Below are 18,482 nucleotides of genomic sequence, written 5' to 3' on the forward strand. Positions count from 1 at the left end.
ATTTTTTCTTTAATCAAATATTACTATCAAAATCTTTATTTTTTCTCTAATCAAATATTACTATCAAAAGCTTTATTTTTCCTTTAATCAAATATTACTATCAAAAGCTTTATTTTTTCTTTAATCAAATATTACTATCAAAAGCTATATTTTTTCTTTAATCAAATATTACTATCAAAAGCTTTATTTTTTCTTTAATCAAATATTACTATACAAAAGCTTTATTTTTTCTCTAATCAAATATTACTATCAAAAGCTATATTTTTTCTCTAATCAAATATTACTATCAAAAGCTTTATTTTTTCTCCAAAACAAATATTACTATCAAAAGCTTTATTTTTTCTCTAATCAAATATTACTATCAAAAGCTTTATTTTTCCTTTAATCAAATATTACTATCAAAAGCTATATTTTTTCTCTAATCAAATATTACTATCAAAAGCTATATTTTTCCTTTAATCAAATATTACTATCAAAAGCTTTATTTTTCCTTTAATCAAATATTACTATCAAAAGCTTTATTTTTCCTTTAATCAAATATTACTATCAAAAGCTATATTTTTTCTCTAATCAAATATTACTATCAAAAGCTTTATTTTTCCTTTAATCAAATATTACTATCAAAAGCTTTATTTTTTCTCTAATCAAATATTACTATCAAAAGCTTTTTTTTTCCTTTAATCAAATATTACTATCAAAAGCTTTATTTTTCCTTTAATCAAATATTACTATCAAAAGCTATATTTTTTCTTTAATCAAATATTACTATCAAAAGCTTTATTTTTCCTTTAATCAAATATTACTATCAAAAGCTTTATTTTTCCTTTAATCAAATATTACTATCAAAAGCTATATTTTTTCTTTAATCAAATATTACTATCAAAAGCTTTATTTTGTCTTTAATCAAATATTACTATCAAAAGCTTTATTTTTTCTTTAATCAAATATTACTATCAAAAGCTTTATTTTTTCTCTAATCAAATATTACTATCAAAAGCTTTATTTTTTCTTTAATCAAATATTACTATCAAAAGCTTTATTTTTTCTTTAATAAAATATTACTATCAAAAGCTTTATTTTTTCTTTAATCAAATATTACTATCAAAAGCTTTATTTTTTCTCTAATCAAATATTACTATCAAAAGCTATATTTTTTCTCTAATCAAATATTACTATCAAAAGCTTTATTTTTCCTTTAATAAAATATTACTATCAAAAACTATATTTTTTCTCTAATCAAATATTACTATCAAAAGCTTTATTTTTTCTTTAATCAAATATTACTATCAAAAGCTATATTTTTTCTTTAATAAAATATAACTATCAAAAGCTATATTTTTTTCTTTAATCAAATATTACTATCAAAAGCTATATTTTTTCTTTAATCAAATATTACTATCAAAAGCTTTATTTTTTCTTTAATCAAATATTACTATCAAAAGCTATATTTTTTCTCTAATCAAATATTACTATCAAAAGCTTTTTTTTCCTTTAATCAAATATTACTATCAAAAGCTATAGTTTTTCTCTAATCAAATATTACTATCAAAAGCTTTATTTTTCCTTTAATCAAATATTACTATCAAAAGCTTTATTTTTTCTCTAATCAAATATTACTATCAAAAGCTTTATTTTTCCTTTAATCAAATATTACTATCAAAAGCTTTTTTTCCTTTAATCAAATATTACTATCAAAAGCTTTATTTTTCCTTTAATCAAATATTACTATCAAAAGCTATATTTGTTCTTTAATCAAATATTACTATCAAAAGATTTATTTTTCCTTTAATCAAATATTACTATCAAAAGCTTTATTTTTCCTTTAATAAAATATTACTATAAAAAGCTTTATTTTTTCTTTAATCAAATATTACTATCAAAAGCTTTATTTTTCCTTTAATCAAATATTACTATCAAAAGCTTTATTTTTCCTTTAATCAAATATTACTATCAAAAGCTATATTTTTTCTCTAATCAAATATTACTATCAAAAGCTTTATTTTTCCTTTAATCAAATATTAGTATCAAAAGCTTTTTTTTTCCTTTAATCAAATATTACTATCAAAAGCTTCATTTTTCCTTTAATAAAATATTACTATCAAAAGCTTTATATTTTCTTTAATCAAATATTACTATCAAAAGCTATATTTTTTCTCTAATCAAATATTACTATCAAAAGCTTTATTTTTTCTTTAATCAAATATTACTATCAAAAGCTTTATTTTTCCTTTAATCAAATATTACTATCAAAAGCTTTATTTTTCCTTTAATCAAATATTACTATCAAAAGCTATATTTTTTCTTTAATCAAATATTACTATCAAAAGCTTTATTTTTTCTCTAATCAAATATTACTATCAAAAGCTTTATGTTTCCTTTAATCAAATATTACTATCAAAAGCTTTATTTTTCCTTTAATCAAATATTACTATCAAAAGCTTTATTTTTTCTTTAATCAAATATTACTATCAAAAGCTATATTTTTTCTTTAATAAAATATTACTATCAAAAGCTTTATTTTTTCTTTAATCAAATATTACTATCAAAAGCTTTATTTTTCCTTTAATCAAATATTACTATCAAAAGCTATATTTTTTCTCTAATCAAATATTACTATCAAAAGCTTTATTTTTCCTTTAATCAAATATTACTATCAAAAGCTTTATTTTTTCTCTAATCAAATATTACTATCAAAAGCTATATTTTTCTCTAATCAAATATTACTATCAAAAGCTATATTTTTTCTCTAATCAAATATTACTATCAAAAGCTTTATTTTTCCTTTAATCAAATATTACTATAAAAAGCTATATTTTTCCTTTAATCAAATATTACTATCAAAAGCTTTATTTTTCCTTTAATCAAATATTACTACCAAAAGCTTTATTTTTTCTCTAATCAAATATTACTATCAAAAGCTATATTTTTTCTCTAATCAAATATTACTATCAAAAGCTTTATTTTTCCTTTAATCAAATATTACTATCAAAAGCTTTATTTTTCCTTTAATCAAATAACTATCAAAAGCTTTATTTTTCCTTTAATCAAATATTACTATCAAAAGCTATATTTTTCTCTAATCAAATATTACTATCAAAAGCTATATTTTTTCTCTAATCAAATATTACTATCAAAAGCTTTATTTTTCCTTTAATCAAATATTAGTATCAAAAGCTTTATTTTTCCTTTAATCAAATATTACTATCAAAAGCTTTATTTTTCCTTTAATCAAATAACTATCAAAAGCTTTATTTTTCCTTTAATCAAATATTACTATCAAAAGCTATATTTTTCTCTAATCAAATATTACTATCAAAAGCTATATTTTTTCTCTAATCAAATATTACTATCAAAAGCTTTATTTTTCCTTTAATCAAATATTACTATCAAAAGCTTTATTTTTCCTTTAATCAAATATTACTATCAAAAGCTTTATTTTTCCTTTAATCAAATATTACTATCAAAAGCTATATTTTTCTCTAATCAAATATTACTATCAAAAGCTTTATTTTTCCTTTAATCAAATATTACTATCAAAAGCTTTATTTTTCCTTTAATCAAATATTAGTATCAAAAGCTTTATTTTTCCTTTAATCAAATATTACTATCAAAAGCTTTATTTTTCCTTTAATCAAATATTACTATCAAAACCTATATTTTTTCTCTAATCAAATATTACTATCAAAAGCTTTATTGTTCCTTTAATCAAATATTACTATCAAAAGCTTTATTTTTCCTTTAATCAAATATTACTATCAAAAGCTTTATTTTTCCTTTAATCAAATATTACTATCAAAACCTATATTTTTTCTCTAATCAAATATTACTATCAAAAGCTTTATTTTTCCTTTAATCAAATATTACTATCAAAAGCTTTATTTTTCCTTTAATCAAATATTACTATCAAAACCTATATTTTTTCTCTAATCAAATATTACTATCAAAAGCTTTATTTTTCCTTTAATCATATATAACTATCAAAAGCTATATTTTTCTCTAATCAAATATTACTATTAAAAGCTTTATTTTTTCTCTGAACAAATGTGACTGTTAATAGCTCTATGTTTCTCTGATCAAATGCTTGTGAAGTAGTGCGATAGATGTTGAACCAGTGTATATTGATAAGAAGAGTAAAACTCTTGATTATATTTTAGCTTCAAATGCTGCCGGAATTAAAATTCCAGTTTTGGGTGGACCTATTTTTGGCTTGTCTGGAAAATCATTTTTTTTTGGAAGTTCTGTTTTTGTTTTTTAACCTCGGCACAGACACCAGGCATGTTTCACAGGTTAGCAATATCCAACTCACAAGTGGGCCCTTATCAAGTAGATTCTATTAATATATCTCTTCTTCGTACTTTGTGAAATAACAACCACCTTTTACTTGGAATGTTGACTTTCTCATTTATTTACACTTTTATTCTTGAAATTTTTTTATCCAAAATTTACTTATTTATTTCTTGATTGAGCAGCAGTAGTAGTAGTAGTAGTAGTTGTTGTTATTGTTATTGTTGTTGTTGTTATGATAGATGTACTAGTTATATCAGCAGCCTAGATAAATACAGACTTGAATCAATATTTTATAAAGCAACAAACTTAGAAAACTCAATTTATACTGAACTCTAAGAAAGTGTTACCAACCTTTGAATATTGTACCAAGAGGGAGGATTACACCTGCTGTTCATTCTAAAGGGTGATTTCTGCAGTGCTTTTAAGGCATCTTTAAGATTGCTTTGTTTTGATGTCATATTAACTTTAGTGTGTGATTTAATAATGACTGACAATAAAATAGAATAACAATTCTTTGACAGGAATCTTTATACAGCATAATCACATTGGCACATGTGTTATGATAGATGTACTAAACCAACATTGTACTAGTTATATCAGCACATGAGATCACATTGAGCTTGGTCAGTACCAGAAGGTTATTTAGAAATACCAAATGCTATATATAGGAGGACGTTATTTGGGAATACCAAATGCTGTATATAGGAGGACGTTATTAGGGAATACCAAATGCTGTATATAGGAGGACGTTATTTGGGAATACCAAATGCTGTATATAGGAGGACGTTATTTGGGAATACCAAATGCTGTATATAGGAGGACATTATTTGGGAATACCAAATGCTGTATATAGGAGGACGTTATTAGGGAATACCAAATGCTGTATATAGGAGGACATTATTTGGGAATACCAAATGCTGTATATAGGAGGACGTTATTTGGGAATACCAAATGCTGTATATAGGAGGACGTTATTTGGGAATACCAAATGCTGTATATAGGAGGACGTTATTTGGGAATACCAAATGCTGTATATAGGAGGACGTTATTTGGGAATACCAAATGCTGTATATAGGAGGACGTTATTTGGGAATACCAAATGCTGTATATAGGAGGACGTTATTTGGGAATACCAAATGCTGTATATAGGAGAACGTTATTTGGGAATACCAAATGCTATATATAGGAGGACGTTATTTGGGAATACCAAATGCTGTATATAGGAGGACGTTATTTGGGAATACCAAATGCTATATATAGGAGGACGTTATTTGGGAATACCAAATGCTGTATATAGGAGGACGTTATTTGGAAATACCAAATGCTGTATATAGGAGACCGTTATTTGGGAATACCAAATGCTGTATGTAGGAGGACGTTATTTGGGAATACCAAATGCTGTATATAGGAGGACGTCAACATCTACCTACAAGAACTGCAAAAACCTAAAATGTTTATCTCCTCTGGCAGGGATATAGAAGTGACTGAGGCTACTTGTGAATTTGATATTCCCATAAAATTTCGATGCTGCTAGGATGAGTCTTGCTTTAGTATGGTTCGCTTCAGAATGGTAAAAATATTTGATTTTATTCGTATTCTTTGTACAAGAATAGATTGTAGAAATCAGGTGGAGTATTTATAATTTTTTGGACAATCTTACATCTCTCAAGAATCGAAAAATATTGTTTAAATTGAACTGTTAAAAGCAATCCTTCGTTCACCGACCTAGTAATAATATTGATAATGAATTTCTTCGACACTTCACCAATATATGTTCCAAATGGAACCTGACCACCAATATGGAATGAAGAATCTTCTTCTTTAAGCATATATGAGTGTGTTACACATATGTGTTCTATGTGAAGTTAGGCAAGATTTACCTCCTCCTTTCTTACTCTTGCATCATTTCGATAGTTCTTTTTGATCAGTGGTTAGATTTTTTTCCATATTCATGAAGCTATTCCAAAACATTTGCCATTTTCTTTGTTATGAATTTTTTTTATCAGTATTTGTTGTTTTGGTGTTTGTTTTTTGTACTGTGTAGCAGTAGTTTTACATATTTATCTTTTCTGTTACAACATGGCTTGGTATCTAGCAAGATTATTGAAATTATGAAAATTTAATATCTCACTGGTTCTTACTGGTTAAAAAGAACATATACCACATATGTTTGTTTAGCAAGAGTAATGTCCTAGATTATAGGTGGAGGCATAATCAATGTGTTAAAAACATCACAAAAGAACAATTTGACTTATGGAGTGACAACAAGATTACTGTCTAGAAAAAATAATACAGTTTTATTTTTAAGATTTTTTCATCAAACTTGGATCAGTTTTTTTTTTTTCATCAAGTGTTCTGTTGATTTCATTCAATGAACCCAACTTTAACTTTGATAACAGTCTCAAAACTGTACCTTTGTCACTATCTTCTGATAGGCTCACGTGATGCTAGCATTTAGCTCTTCCTTTATATTACAGTTAGTGTCTAATTCCATCGCACACCACACAAAGATGCGCTGGGACATCAGATGTCATATGAAATGTAATTGATAAAGTTCTCTGATAGCCGAGTCTTGCTGCCACATGTATGGCCTCTGTGCAACTACTTGATTGATCCAGAGTTTTATTCCCTCATTCTGAATGTGGATGTGGTCACAAATATGGAGATTCAATATTGTCCATAATTCATGGTACTCATGCAGTATTAGGAGCATGCTATTGTCAAAATCGTCCAATGGTTTATAAAAAGCAGTGGAACGTGCCAAACTGCTGAATGCTTTAACTCTAATACATAATACAAAAAATCATGAAAAAAACATTTGTTTGCTATCTTTGGTTTATTATATAAGAAAAATATTCAAAATGTTCATCTTGATTTCAACAAAAAAATTATGAAGAGAAGAAAGTCATATAAAATAGCCAAAAATTGTTTTGTCTGACAGCAATTGTTTGTTATTAAAAAAAACAAATATTTATTCATGAAACTTACTTCACAATGAATGTTTTCATTTTTCAATTACTTTTTCATTGAATCTGCTTCATACTGACCAATGATATATTTTGCAAGAAAAAAATTGAGCAGCGTTTTCACAAAAAAGAAATCAACAAAACTTTTGTTCAGCACTTTCTGGCATTTTCTGTAAACTGTCCACTCAATTCTTACAATAACACGGTCAATTACACTGCATAAGTATGATGAATTATTCCGTAAAAAAGAATGGAAATATAATCAGTGACAATGAAAAAAAAAAAATCAAATTAGCAGATGGAAACTACAAATATCGTCTGCACTCTATAATTAAATCTGAGATAATTCAAAAAGTTTGTGGCACTTAGCAGGCATCAACCTTATTTCAATGTACTAATAATTTGGTAGATCAACACAATAATCATTACATGATCATCTAATTATTTACTTTGCTTTCACGCAAGGCCACTCTTGCTCAACACTTGAAATGAATAAGCCAAAACAAAAACTGATATTTTAAAGATGCGAAATCTGCATGTTTAATGTATGAAAATGCTGTTTTAGCGTGACACATTCTCTACTCTATCGTTATTTTCATGGCAGGTACTCGACTCTGCTTCAATCTATTGTCTTCCTTTGCAACAACATTCACAACACTCGTCTAGCTATAACAACTGTCAATAATTTCCCTTATTCTTTATCAGTGCCTAAAACTAAACAACAATTCAATGAGCAAAGTTTCTTTTCTAGAAATGTCCATCTGTGAAACAATACTGCAGGACTGTTGCCAAGCTGATTATAACATGGTCGTTTTCAAGTGTCTAATGTAAATAAGTTTTTGTTGAGCTGTACTCTTAAATAATCAAATACAACTCAAGTTCCACCATTACTGATCATCATGGTGTTATCTCACCAACTATCTGACACATATTAACTCTTATCCTCGAGTGGTTCATGGGTCTTTATAAGCAGTGATTCCCTAGTAATAAAAAAAGATTCAACATACTAACATCAAACTTATGCATGACAGACCAATGAAAATGCTATTTCAAAATCAAGCATGACAAACTAACAAATGTCTGTCAGACTGACAGACAGATCAACAAAATACTATTTCAAACTTCAAGTGTTGAATGTTGTTTAAAAGTTTTGTTACATTGGTGATAGCATTGGAGCACAGAGTGGAGCAGATGTTGATGGGATTGCAAAAGTTTAAGTAGAATGGAGGAAGTTCACAGAACTTCTGCCAGGGAAGAGTCTGTCAAGCATGTGTGTGTAGTGTGAGAATGTATACAAATAAAATCTGGAAAGAGAAGGTTGAGGACATGTGTTGCATGGAGAGAAATGATACGAGAATGATACAATGAATGTGTAATGTGAGTACTTAGGGCAGGCTAAGTCCTGATGACCTCAGAGGAGATTAAATGTAGATAATGTAGGAAGATTTGTGTAGAACAAAAAACATGTTGAAAGAATGAGTTATGGGATATGAAACAGTTAAGGTAGCAAGGTCAATTGGTAAATGTGAAGGAAGGAAGGGTTAATTGGTAAAGATGAAGGAAGGAAGGGTTAATTGGTAAATGTGAAGGAAGAAGGGTTAATTGGTTAAGGTGAAGGAAGGAAGGGTCAATTGGTAAAGGTGAAGGAAGGAAGGGTCAATTGGTAAATGTGAAGGAAGGAAGGGTTAATTGGTAAATGTGAAGGAAGGAAGGGTCAATTGTTAAATGTGAAGGAAGGAAGGGTTAATTGATAAATGTGAAGGAAGGAAGGGTTAATTGGTAAAGGTGAAGGAAGGAAGGGTTAATTGGTAAATGTGAAGGAAGGAAGGGTTAATTGGTGAAGGAAGGAAGGGTCAATTGGTAAAGGTGAAGGAAGGAAGGGTCAATTGGTAAAGGTGAAGGAAGGAAGGGTAAATTGGTACATGTGAAGGAAGAAAGGGTTAATTGGTAAATGTGAAGGAAGGAAGGGTTAATTGGTAAAGGTGAAGGAAGGAAGGGTCAATTAGTAAATGTGAAGGAAGGAAGGGTTAATTGGTAAATGTGAAGGAAGGAAGGGTTAATTGGTAAATGTGAAGGAAGGAAGGGTCAATTGTTAAATGTGAAGGAAGGAAGGGTTAATTGATAAATGTGAAGGAAGGAAGGGTTAATTGGTAAAGGTGAAGGAAGGAAGGGTTAATTGGTAAATGTGAAGGAAGGAAGGGTTAATTGGTGAAGGAAGGAAGGGTTAATTGGTAAATGTGAAGGAAGGAAGGGTTAATTGGTAAAGGTGAAGGAAGGAAGGGTACATTGGTAAATGTGAAGGAAGGAAGGGTCAATTGGTAAATGTGAAGGAAAGAAGGGTTAATTGGTAAAGGTGAAGGAAGGAAGGGTGAATTGGTAAATGTGAAGGAAGGAAGGGTCAATTGGTAAATGTGAAGGAAGGAAGGGTCAATTGGTAAATGTGAAGGAAGGAAGGGTTAATTGGTAAATGTGAAGGAAGTAAGGGTTAATTGGTAAATGTGAAGGAAGGAAGGGTTAATTGGTAAAGGTGAAGGAAGGAAGGGTTAATTGGTAAAGGTGAAGGAAGGAAGGGTTAATTGGTCAAGGTGAAGGAAGGAAGGGTCAATTGGTAAGTGTGAAGGAAGGAAGGGTCAATTGGTAAGTGTGAAGGAAGGAAGGGTCAATTGGTAAGTGTGAAGGAAGGAAGGGTTAATTGGTAAAGGTGAAGGAAGGAAGGGTCAATTGGTAAAGGTGAAGGAAGGAAGGGTCAATTGGTAAAGGTGAAGGAAGGAAGGGTTAATTGGTAAATGTGAAGGAAGGAAGGGTCAATTGGTAAATGTGAAGGAAGGAAGAGTTAATTGGTAAATGTGAAGGAAGGAAGGGTTAATTGGTAAATGTGAAGGAAGGAAGGGTCAATTGGTAAAGGTGAAGGAAGGAAGGGTCAATTGGTAAAGGTGAAGGAAGGAAGGGTCAATTGGTAAAGGTGAAGGAAGGAAGGGTTAATTGGTAAATGTGAAGGAAGGAAGGGTCAATTGGTAAATGTGAAGGAAGGAAGAGTTAATTGGTAAATGTGAAGGAAGGAAGGGTTAATTGGTAAAGGTGAAGGAAGGAAGGGTTAATTGGTAAATGTGAAGGAAGGAAGGGTCAATTGGTAAATGTGAAGGAAAGAAGGGTTAATTGGTAAAGGTGAAGGAAGGAAGGGTGAATTGGTAAATGTGAAGGAAGGAAGGGTCAATTGGTAAATGTGAAGGAAGGAAGGGTCAATTGGTAAATGTGAAGGAAGGAAGGGTCAATTGGTAAATGTGAAGAAAGGAAGGGTCAATTGGTAAATGTGAAGGAAGGAAGGGTCAATTGGTAAATGTGAAGGAAGGAAGGGTCAATTGGTAAAGGTGAAGGAAGGAAGGGTCAATTGGTAAAGGTGAAGGAAAGAAGGGTCAATTGGTAAAGGTGAAGGAAGGAAGGGTCAATTGGTAAAGGTGAAGGAAGGAAGGGTCAATTGGTAAATGTGAAGGAAGGAAGGGTCAATTGGTAAATGTGAAGGAAGGAAGGGTCAATTGGTAAAGGTGAAGGAAGGAAGGGTCAATTGGTAAAGGTGAAGGAAGGAAGGGTCAATTGGTAAATGTGAAGAAAGGAAGGGTCAATTGGTAAATGTGAAGGAAGGAAGGGTCAATTGGTAAATGTGAAGGAAGGAAGGGTCAATTGGTAAATGTGAAGGAAGGAAGGGTCAATTGGTAAATGTGAAGGAAGGAAGGGTCAATTGGTAAAGGTGAAGGAAGGAAGGGTTAATTGGTAAATGTGAAGGAAGGAAGGGTCAATTGGTAAATGTGAAGGAAGGAAGAGTTAATTGGTAAATGTGAAGGAAGGAAGGGTTAATTGGTAAAGGTGAAGGAAGGAAGGGTTAATTGGTAAAGGTGAAGGAAGGAAGGGTCAATTGGTAAAGGTGAAGGAAGGAAGGGTCAATTGGTAAAGGTGAAGGAAGGAAGGGTCAATTGGTAAATGTGAAGGAAGGAAGGGTTTATTGGTAAAGGTGAAGGAAAGAAGGGTTAATTGGTAAATGTGAAGGAAGGAAGGGTTAATTGGTAAAGGTGAAGGAAAGAAGGGTTAATTGGTAAATGTGAAGGAAGGAAGGGTTAATTGGTAAAGGTGAAGGAAGGAAGGGTCAATTGGTAAATGTGAAGGAAGGAAGGGTCAATTGGTAAATGTGAAGAAAGGAAGGGTCAATTGGTAAATGTGAAGGAAGGAAGGGTCAATTGGTAAATGTGAAGGAAGGAAGGGTCAATTGGTACATGTGAAGGAAGGAAGGGTCAATTGGTAAATGTGAAGAAAGGAAGGGTCAATTGGTAAATGTGAAGGAAGGAAGGGTCAATTGGTAAATGTGAAGGAAGGAAGGGTGAATTGGTACATGTGAAGGAAGGAAGGGTCAATTGGTAAATGTGAAGGAAGGAAGGGTCAATTGGTAAATGTGAAGAAAGGAAGGGTCAATTGGTAAATGTGAAGGAAGGAAGGGTCAATTGGTAAATGTGAAGAAAGGAAGGGTCAATTGGTAAATGTGAAGAAAGGAAGGGTCAATTGGTAAATGTGAAGGAAGGAAGGGTCAATTGGTAAATGTGAAGGAAGGAAGGGTCAATTGGTAAATGTGAAGAAAGGAAGGGTCAATTGGTAAATGTGAAGGAAGGAAGGGTCAATTGGTAAATGTGAAGAAAGGAAGGGTCAATTGGTAAATGTGAAGAAAGGAAGGGTCAATTGGTAAATGTGAAGGAAGGAAGGGTGAATTGGTACATGTGAAGGAAGGAAGGGTCAATTGGTAAATGTGAAGGAAGGAAGGGTCAATTGGTAAATGTGAAGAAAGGAAGGGTCAATTGGTAAATGTGAAGAAAGGAAGGGTCAATTAGTAAATGTGAAGGAAGGAAGGGTCAATTGGTAAATGTGAAGGAAGGAAGGGTCAATTGGTAAATGTGAAGAAAAGAAGGGTCAATTGGTAAATGTGAAGGAAGGAAGGGTCAATTGGTAAATGTGAAGGAAGGAAGGGTCAATTGGTAAATGTGAAGAAAGGAAGGGTCAATTGGTAAATGTGAAGGAAGGAAGGGTCAATTGGTAAATGTGAAGGAAGGAAGGGTCAATTGGTAAATGTGAAGGAAGGAAGGGTCAATTGGTACATGTGAAGGAAGGAAGGGTCAATTGGTAAATGTGAAGGAAGGAAGGGTCAATTGGTAAATGTGAAGGAAGGAAGGGTCAATTGGTAAATGTGAAGAAAGGAAGGGTCAATTGGTAAATGTGAAGGAAGGAAGGGTCAATTGGTAAATGTGAAGGAAGGAAGGGTGAATTGGTACATGTGAAGGAAGGAAGGGTGAATTGGTAAATGTGAAGGAAGGAAGGGTTAATTGGTAAATGTGAAGGAAGGAAGGGTCAATTGGTAAATGTGAAGGAAGGAAGGGTCAATTGGTAAATGTGAAGAAAGGAAGGGTCAATTGGTAAATGTGAAGGAAGGAAGGGTCAATTGGTAAATGTGAAGGAAGGAAGGGTGAATTGGTACATGTGAAGGAAGGAAGGGTCAATTGGTAAATGTGAAGGAAGGAAGGGTCAATTGGTAAATGTGAAGAAAGGAAGGGTCAATTGGTAAATGTGAAGAAAGGAAGGGTCAATTGGTAAATGTGAAGGAAGGAAGGGTCAATTGGTAAATGTGAAGGAAGGAAGGGTCAATTGGTAAATGTGAAGAAAGGAAGGGTCAATTGGTAAATGTGAAGGAAGGAAGGGTCAATTGGTAAATGTGAAGGAAGGAAGGGTCAATTGGTAAATGTGAAGAAAGGAAGGGTCAATTGGTAAATGTGAAGAAAGGAAGGGTCAATTGGTAAATGTGAAGGAAGGAAGGGTCAATTGGTAAATGTGAAGAAAGGAAGGGTCAATTGGTAAATGTGAAGGAAGGAAGGGTCAATTGGTAAATGTGAAGGAAGGAAGGGTGAATTGGTACATGTGAAGGAAGGAAGGGTCAATTGGTAAATGTGAAGGAAGGAAGGGTCAATTGGTAAATGTGAAGAAAGGAAGGGTCAATTGGTAAATGTGAAGAAAGGAAGGGTCAATTGGTAAATGTGAAGGAAGGAAGGGTCAATTGGTAAATGTGAAGGAAGGAAGGGTCAATTGGTAAATGTGAAGAAAGGAAGGGTCAATTGGTAAATGTGAAGGAAGGAAGGGTCAATTGGTAAATGTGAAGGAAGGAAGGGTCAATTGGTAAATGTGAAGAAAGGAAGGGTCAATTGGTAAATGTGAAGGAAGGAAGGGTCAATTGGTAAATGTGAAGAAAGGAAGGGTCAATTGGTAAATGTGAAGGAAGGAAGGGTCAATTGGTAAATGTGAAGGAAGGAAGGGTGAATTGGTACATGTGAAGGAAGGAAGGGTCAATTGGTAAATGTGAAGGAAGGAAGGGTCAATTGGTAAATGTGAAGAAAGGAAGGGTCAATTGGTAAATGTGAAGAAAGGAAGGGTAATTGGTAAATGTGAAGGAAGGAAGGGTCAATTGGTAAATGTGAAGGAAGGAAGGGTCAATTGGTAAATGTGAAGAAAGGAAGGGTCAATTGGTAAATGTGAAGGAAGGAAGGGTCAATTGGTAAATGTGAAGGAAGGAAGGGTCAATTGGTAAATGTGAAGAAAGGAAGGGTCAATTGGTAAATGTGAAGGAAGGAAGGGTCAATTGGTAAATGTGAAGGAAGGAAGGGTCAATTGGTAAATGTGAAGGAAGGAAGGGTGAATTGGTACATGTGAAGGAAGGAAGGGTCAATTGGTAAATGTGAAGGAAGGAAGGGTCAATTGGTAAATGTGAAGGAAGGAAGGGTCAATTGGTAAATGTGAAGAAAGGAAGGGTCAATTGGTAAATGTGAAGGAAGGAAGGGTCAATTGGTAAATGTGAAGGAAGGAAGGGTGAATTGGTACATGTGAAGGAAGGAAGGGTCAATTGGTAAATGTGAAGGAAGGAAGGGTCAATTGGTAAATGTGAAGGAAGGAAGGGTCAATTGGTAAATGTGAAGGAAGGAAGGGTCAATTGGTAAATGTGAAGAAAGGAAGGGTCAATTGGTAAATGTGAAGGAAGGAAGGGTCAATTGGTAAATGTGAAGGAAGGAAGGGTGAATTGGTACATGTGAAGGAAGGAAGGGTCAATTGGTAAATGTGAAGGAAGGAAGGGTCAATTGGTAAATGTGAAGAAAGGAAGGGTCAATTGGTAAATGTGAAGAAAGGAAGGGTCAATTGGTAAATGTGAAGGAAGGAAGGGTCAATTGGTAAATGTGAAGGAAGGAAGGGTCAATTGGTAAATGTGAAGAAAGGAAGGGTCAATTGGTAAATGTGAAGGAAGGAAGGGTCAATTGGTAAATGTGAAGGAAGGAAGGGTCAATTGGTAAATGTGAAGAAAGGAAGGGTCAATTGGTAAATGTGAAGGAAGGAAGGGTCAATTGGTAAATGTGAAGAAAGGAAGGGTCAATTGGTAAATGTGAAGGAAGGAAGGGTCAATTGGTAAATGTGAAGGAAGGAAGGGTGAATTGGTACATGTGAAGGAAGGAAGGGTCAATTGGTAAATGTGAAGGAAGGAAGGGTCAATTGGTAAATGTGAAGAAAGGAAGGGTCAATTGGTAAATGTGAAGAAAGGAAGGGTCAATTGGTAAATGTGAAGGAAGGAAGGGTCAATTGGTAAATGTGAAGGAAGGAAGGGTCAATTGGTAAATGTGAAGAAAGGAAGGGTCAATTGGTAAATGTGAAGGAAGGAAGGGTCAATTGGTAAATGTGAAGGAAGGAAGGGTCAATTGGTAAATGTGAAGAAAGGAAGGGTCAATTGGTAAATGTGAAGGAAGGAAGGGTCAATTGGTAAATGTGAAGAAAGGAAGGGTCAATTGGTAAATGTGAAGGAAGGAAGGGTCAATTGGTAAATGTGAAGGAAGGAAGGGTGAATTGGTACATGTGAAGGAAGGAAGGGTCAATTGGTAAATGTGAAGGAAGGAAGGGTCAATTGGTAAATGTGAAGAAAGGAAGGGTCAATTGGTAAATGTGAAGAAAGGAAGGGTCAATTGGTAAATGTGAAGGAAGGAAGGGTCAATTGGTAAATGTGAAGGAAGGAAGGGTCAATTGGTAAATGTGAAGAAAGGAAGGGTCAATTGGTAAATGTGAAGAAAGGAAGGGTCAATTGGTAAATGTGAAGAAAGGAAGGGTCAATTGGTAAATGTGAAGGAAGGAAGGGTCAATTGGTAAATGTGAAGAAAGGAAGGGTCAATTGGTAAATGTGAAGGAAGGAAGGGTCAATTGGTAAATGTGAAGGAAGGAAGGGTGAATTGGTACATGTGAAGGAAGGAAGGGTCAATTGGTAAATGTGAAGGAAGGAAGGGTCAATTGGTAAATGTGAAGAAAGGAAGGGTCAATTGGTAAATGTGAAGAAAGGAAGGGTCAATTGGTAAATGTGAAGGAAGGAAGGGTCAATTGGTAAATGTGAAGGAAGGAAGGGTCAATTGGTAAATGTGAAGAAAGGAAGGGTCAATTGGTAAATGTGAAGGAAGGAAGGGTCAATTGGTAAATGTGAAGAAAGGAAGGGTCAATTGGTAAATGTGAAGGAAGGAAGGGTCAATTGGTAAATGTGAAGGAAGGAAGGGTGAATTGGTACATGTGAAGGAAGGAAGGGTCAATTGGTAAATGTGAAGGAAGGAAGGGTCAATTGGTAAATGTGAAGAAAGGAAGGGTCAATTGGTAAATGTGAAGGAAGGAAGGGTCAATTGGTAAATGTGAAGGAAGGAAGGGTCAATTGGTAAATGTGAAGAAAGGAAGGGTCAATTGGTAAATGTGAAGGAAGGAAGGGTCAATTGGTAAATGTGAAGGAAGGAAGGGTCAATTGGTAAATGTGAAGAAAGGAAGGGTCAATTGGTAAATGTGAAGGAAGGAAGGGTCAATTGGTAAATGTGAAGGAAGGAAGGGTCAATTGGTAAATGTGAAGAAAGGAAGGGTCAATTGGTAAATGTGAAGGAAGGAAGGGTCAATTGGTAAATGTGAAGGAAGGAAGGGTGAATTGGTACATGTGAAGGAAGGAAGGGTCAATTGGTAAATGTGAAGGAAGGAAGGGTCAATTGGTAAATGTGAAGAAAGGAAGGGTCAATTGGTAAATGTGAAGAAAGGAAGGGTCAATTGGTAAATGTGAAGGAAGGAAGGGTGAATTGGTACATGTGAAGGAAGGAAGGGTCAATTGGTAAATGTGAAGAAAGGAAGGGTCAATTGGTAAATGTGAAGAAAGGAAGGGTCAATTGGTAAATGTGAAGGAAGGAAGGGTCAATTGGTAAATGTGAAGGAAGGAAGGGTCAATTGGTAAATGTGAAGAAAGGAAGGGTCAATTGGTAAATGTGAAGGAAGGAAGGGTCAATTGGTAAATGTGAAGAAAGGAAGGGTCAATTGGTAAATGTGAAGGAAGGAAGGGTCAATTGGTAAATGTGAAGAAAGGAAGGGTCAATTGGTAAATGTGAAGGAAGGAAGGGTCAATTTGTAAATGTGAAGGAAGGAAGGGTCAATTGGTAAATGTGAAGGAAGGAAGGGTCAATTGGTAAATGTGAAGAAAGGAAGGGTCAATTGGTAAATGTGAAGGAAGGAAGGGTCAATTGGTAAATGTGAAGAAAGGAAGGGTCAATTGGTAAATGTGAAGGAAGGAAGGGTCAATTGGTAAATGTGAAGGAAGGAAGGGTGAATTGGTACATGTGAAGGAAGGAAGGGTCAATTGGTAAATGTGAAGGAAGGAAGGGTCAATTGGTAAATGTGAAGGAAGGAAGGGTCAATTGGTAAATGTGAAGGAAGGAAGGGTCAATTGGTAAAGGTGAAGGAAGGAAGGGTCAATTGGTAAAGGTGAAGGAAGGAAGGGTCAATTGGTAAATGTGAAGAAAGGAAGGGTCAATTGGTAAATGTGAAGGAAGGAAGGGTCAATTGGTAAATGTGAAGGAAGGAAGGGTCAATTGGTAAATGTGAAGGAAGGAAGGGTCAATTGGTAAAGGTGAAGAAAGGAAGGGTCAATTGGTAAATGTGAAGGAAGGAAGGGTCAATTGGTAAATGTGAAGGAAGGAAGGGTCAATTGGTAAATGTGAAGGAAGGAAGGGTCAATTGGTAAATGTGAAGAAAGGAAGGGTCAATTGGTAAATGTGAAGGAAGGAAGGGTCAATTGGTAAATGTGAAGAAAGGAAGGGTCAATTGGTAAATGTGAAGGAAGGAAGGGTCAATTGGTAAATGTGAAGGAAGGAAGGGTGAATTGGTACATGTGAAGGAAGGAAGGGTCAATTGGTAAATGTGAAGGAAGGAAGGGTCAATTGGTAAATGTGAAGGAAGGAAGGGTCAATTGGTAAATGTGAAGAAAGGAAGGGTCAATTGGTAAATGTGAAGGAAGGAAGGGTCAATTGGTAAATGTGAAGGAAGGAAGGGTCAATTGGTAAAGGTGAAGGAAGGAAGGGTCAATTGGTAAAGGTGAAGGAAGGAAGGGTCAATTGGTAAATGTGAAGAAAGGAAGGGTCAATTGGTAAATGTGAAGGAAGGAAGGGTCAATTGGTAAATGTGAAGGAAGGAAGGGTCAATTGGTAAATGTGAAGGAAGGAAGGGTTAATTGGTAAAGGTGAAGGAAGGAAGGGTTAATTGGTAAAGGTGAAGGAAGGAAGGGTCAATTGGTAAAGGTGAAGGAAGGAAGGGTCAATTGGTAAATGTGAAGAAAGGAAGGGTCAATTGGTAAATGTGAAGGAAGGAAGGGTCAATTGGTTAATGTGAAGGAAGGAAGGGTGAATTGGTAAATGTGAAGGAAGGAAGGGTCAATTGGTAAATGTGAAGGAAGGAAGGGTCAATTGGTAAAGGTGAAGGAAGGAAGGGTCAATTGGTAAATGTGAAGGAAGGAAGGGTCAATTGGTAAATGTGAAGAAAGGAAGGGTCAATTGGTAAATGTGAAGGAAGGAAGGGTCAATTGGTAAATGTGAAGGAAGGAAGGGTCAATTGGTAAATGTGAAGAAAGGAAGGGTCAATTGGTAAATGTGAAGGAAGGAAGGGTCAATTGGTAAATGTGAAGGAAGGAAGGGTCAATTGGTAAATGTGAAGAAAGGAAGGGTCAATTGGTAAATGTGAAGGAAGGAAGGGTCAATTGGTAAATGTGAAGGAAGGAAGGGTCAATTGGTAAATGTGAAGAAAGGAAGGGTCAATTGGTAAATGTGAAGGAAGGAAGGGTCAATTGGTAAATGTGAAGGAAGGAAGGGTGAATTGGTACATGTG

The 18,482-nt window shown here is 33.9% G+C and overlaps 1 protein-coding gene and 1 long non-coding RNA gene across 9 annotated transcripts in view; both read left to right on the forward strand.

Annotated features, from left to right (window-relative positions):
• The window catches only part of LOC145254896 (zinc finger MIZ domain-containing protein 1-like), a 1,089,917-nt gene that overhangs the window by 549,711 nt on the left and 521,724 nt on the right, over positions 1-18,482 (forward strand). The gene's annotated exons all lie outside the window — the stretch shown is intronic.
• The window catches only part of LOC145254895 (uncharacterized), a 16,872-nt gene continuing 3,215 nt past the window's right edge, over positions 4,826-18,482 (forward strand). For 2 of the 3 annotated variants that reach the window (XR_013863832.1, XR_013863833.1), the window contains exon 1: positions 4,826-18,482. This exon is cut by the window's right edge. This is a non-coding gene — a long non-coding RNA (uncharacterized LOC145254895). The other variant, XR_013863834.1, reaches the window with a different exon arrangement.

The sequence above is a fragment of the Euprymna scolopes genome, chromosome 30, assembly GCF_053919585.1.
Source record: "Euprymna scolopes isolate OS-2025 chromosome 30, ASM5391958v1, whole genome shotgun sequence".
NCBI lineage: Eukaryota > Metazoa > Mollusca > Cephalopoda > Sepiida > Sepiolidae > Euprymna > Euprymna scolopes.